The sequence below is a fragment of the Humulus lupulus genome, chromosome 9 (genome assembly GCF_963169125.1).
Source record: "Humulus lupulus chromosome 9, drHumLupu1.1, whole genome shotgun sequence".
Lineage (NCBI taxonomy): Eukaryota > Viridiplantae > Streptophyta > Magnoliopsida > Rosales > Cannabaceae > Humulus > Humulus lupulus.
In genome coordinates, this window is record NC_084801.1 from 33,001,657 (window position 1) to 33,005,794 (window position 4,138).

Sequence of the window (4,138 nt, forward strand, 5' to 3'; positions counted from 1 at the left end):
CCTCAAGAAACTTGGAGAACTGCTTATCGAGATTCACTTTCCTAAACCTCTGAGTGTACGGTAATTTAGGAGTAGGTTCCACAATCTTAGCTTTTTTATTACCCTTTTTCTGAAGATCATCAGTGACCTTTTCTGCTCTAGTGTAGCTGCCTGTTTATTCTGACTCTTCACCTCTTCCCCTAGAATTGAAATTGAAGGCCCCTTATAACTGGTCCCACTCCTTAAAGTGACTACTTGACACTATTCTTTGGGGTTAACCACTGTGGAACTAGGAAAATTCCCTTGCAATCTTATAGAAAGTAACCTAGCCTACTAACCCATTTGTGTCTCCAAATTCCTGATTGAAGACCTTGTCTATGTCATGAATTGATTTAACTGGTCATGTTGAGCTGTTGGTGGGTTCATTGGAGGATGTGGTGGTGGATGAGACGGGTGTGGGTTTGGATCATAATAAGGTCTAGAGTGTATTCCATAGGTCGGTTGGTGAGTTGGGTGTTGAGGTGGATACTGTGGTTGTAATCCTTGGTTATTTTTCCAAGACAGTTTATGATGATTCTTCCACGCAGGGGTATATATATTTGAATAAGGGTTGTTGGAAGGTCTTGGAAATTGTTCACATCTGTTGAGCAACTAGCAGTGCTCGGGCGCTGCTCATAAGAATACGGACCCCCACAAATCTCATAACTCATTAGATTCTGTACTTGCATTTCTTGGGCAGTGAGGCTATTCTGCTACAATTTCTTGGTTAGAGATGCCACTTGAGCGGTCAATAAATCAATAGGATCGACCTCTAAGACTCCTGTCACCTTCTTATTCTCATGCTCAGTGGGCCAATTGTAATTATTCATGGCCATCTCTTCTAGTAATTCATAAGCTTCATTAGCGTTTTTTCTCATAAACGCTCCTCCCAATGTTGCATCAATAATGGTCCTTGTATTTCCTCCCAAACTATTGTAAAATGTGTGCACTAGCAGCCACTTCTCTATTCCATGATGTGGGCACTTCCTTAACAACTCTTTAAACCATTCCCACGCATCATATAAAAACTCCCCATCCAACTGATGAAAGTTATTAATCTCTCCTCTACATGGGGCTGACATCGCAGGGGGGGAATATTTACCAAGGAATTTGGAGCCAAGTCTTCCCAAGTGGCTATAGAGTTGGCTTGTAATGAATTCAACCAACTCTTAGCTCTCTCTCTTAACGAAAATAAGAATAATCTTAATCTGACAGCATCGTTACTCGCCCCGTTCATTTTGAATGTTGCACACAGCTCTAAAAAATTGATGATGTGGAGATTCAGATTCTCATATGGTAGTCCCCCGAATTGGACACAGTTCTGTACCATCTAAATGATCAAGGGTTTTATCTCAAAATTGTTTGCCTCAATAGTAGGAGGACGAATACTTGAATGTATCCCTGTAACAGTAGGGAGTGCATAATTTCTCAATGGCGGGTCAGCCTCAGCTGCTGCCCTACACGCGTTACCCAGATTTGCATTGTTGTTGACACCGTTATTCACATTATCAGCCATTCTCTATAACCTCTTTTGTTTTATATTCCTCTTACAAGTCTTCTCAATCTCAGGATCAACAGGCACTAGTGACATGAATCCTTGACATCGCATACACAAATTAACCCTAAATCAATTATTAGAACATTGATCAAATAGTCCCTAGCAACAACGCCAAAAACTTGATCGGTAAAATAGCACACACAAGTATACTTGGTCGTGACAAGTAATAATTTCCATAAGAATGGGATCGTCCCACAGAGACTACTAATCAATTACCAATAATTTACTCTTGGTTTTTATTTGAATATCAAAATTCAGATTAATTAATAAACTAATAACAAAAACTAAAGTAAACAAAGCAACAATAAAGAGGAAATCAAGAATAAAGACCTAGGGTATTAATTTCATCAACTAATTCACTTGTCAATTTAACTATTTAAGCACAATTCAATCTTCTAATTCTATCTTAATAGCGGGTTATCAAAGGCAATCTCAATTCTTTATCAAGATAAAAAAAAATTCAACCTATATGCAAATCTTCTACATATATGTGACAGATTTCAACACATAGCAGGCATTAAACATCATAACCCTAAAAGCTACACAAATTATATAGATACTATCGTTCTATATGCAATCTATGTCTCAATGGTTATAGAATATATAAATCTCCCCTCTCGGATCTCGAATTAAAATCGTAAATCATACAATAAATGGCCAGTAAATTGTAAGAATTAAACACAAACCAATAGAGATTAAGAATAGAAGAAGAATAATAAAATTGCACTTAATAGAAAATTAACAAGATCCAAAGTGACTACATTAAACCGTAGAGAAAAATGTTTAGTTCATGGCTAACATACCTAACACAATAAAGATAAATGTTATCATCTTTAACATCCAAAGCTTGAAAGAAATTAAATAAGAAGAAGAATGCAGAAATAAGCTTAGCAGTCAAAAACTCTCTAAAATTCATAATTAAAACCTTATTAAAAAAACCTAATCTCTAATGTTTTTTTTTTAAATCTAAATAATGTTTTGTCCTCTTCAGGGAAGCGCGTCGCGGCCCTGGTCTTCTCTTGCCGCGACCCGTGTCTTCAAAATGCTCAAGGAGGTTTGGGCCTCCTGATTTATTAAATATGCACGCAAGTGTACGTGGTCGTGTCAAATAATAAATTTCAGAAGAACGGATATCGTCCCAAAGAGACTATTAACCAATTACCAATAATCGTTCTTTACTTTCTATTTGGCAAGTAAAATTAAGATGAATATATCTAACTATAAAATTTAAATAACTATAAACAAAATAATTAATTAAAAGATGAAAATCAATAATAAAAAAAACCTAGGGTATTAACTTCATCAACTTTTCATTCTATTAATTTTATTATTCAGTTCTAAATTTCTTTCTTCCTATTCTAATAGCAGGTTAACATAAACCGATTCCTATTCTTTTCAAGAGATAAGATCTCAACCTATATGCAGGTTTTCTAGATCTCTATGATAAACTTAAACATATAGCAGGCATTAAGCAAAGAAACCTAATTACTACACAAGTCATATATGTACTTTCTTCCAATATGTAACCTATGTCTATATAACGATAGCATTTCAATTCTCATCTTTCGAATTTTGAATCAAAATCATAAATCAAGCAAATGTTGATCAGGTAGTTACTAGCATTAAACGAACATTATATAGATTAAAATAAAGAAGAAGAATCAATAGAAGATCATAATAACATTAAATAGAAATCCAAACGACTACATTAACCCCTAGATAGAGGTGTTTAGCTCATATCAGACATGACTAAAAAAACAAAATAGTTATTCAGAAACATAAAGTTCAAAGACTTGAAGATGAAATAAAAAATATGAAAGTGCAGAAAAACTTGTCTGAGAATCAAATTTAATCTCTAAATTCGATATTCAAATCTGACCTCCCCCTAATTAAACCCTAAAGTCTGAATTTATACTAAAAAAACACGAATTCCTCTTTTTTCCGTAGGCAGCCCGTGTCTTTTTTTAGGCACTTCAGCCTTAGTCAAAATCTGCAGGCGCCATGACCCTCTAAACCCAAGTCGTGGCTCGCCTCTACATGCGCCTCTTTAATTTGCCTCTAACTTGACTAGATTCGCGGCCCTTAAGCCCATGTCGTGACTTTAATTCCATTATTTTCATATTTTATCCTTTCAACATCCTTCCTCCATCAAAACTTATTAGTATTCATCTTTAGCGCCAATTTAAGTCAAACAACAACCAAAAGCTCCATTTTTTCACAATTTCCTCTTCTTTTAGCATTTAGCTCATGATTCAATGCACCAACCTACAACAAGGACAAACAAAAGGGTAATCTTGCACAAACAAAAAAAAACATAAAGACTCAAGATTACCACAAAAATACATTCTAAAACGACACTAAAATGGAGTTACACCTCCGTCTTAAAGCGCCGCAGCCCTTAGGTGACCATGCCGCGACCTGTGTGCGTGCCTAGTTTTTCCTTTGCTCTCTGCCAATTGTCATGCCGTGACCCTAAAGGGCATGCCTCAGCATTGATTCATGCCAGATTTGAGTAGCTTCTGACTTTGCTAAAGCCTTGGCCCTTAAGCCCATGTCGCGACT

General features: G+C 35.9%; 1 non-coding gene across 1 annotated transcript; it reads left to right on the plus strand.

The window, feature by feature from the left end:
• Window positions 1-984: 984 nt before the first annotated feature.
• LOC133802804 (small nucleolar RNA R71) lies at window positions 985-1,095 on the plus strand. The gene has a single exon (XR_009877551.1). It is a non-coding gene; the product is annotated as a small nucleolar RNA R71 (small nucleolar RNA).
• The last annotated feature ends 3,043 nt before the right edge of the window (window positions 1,096-4,138 follow it).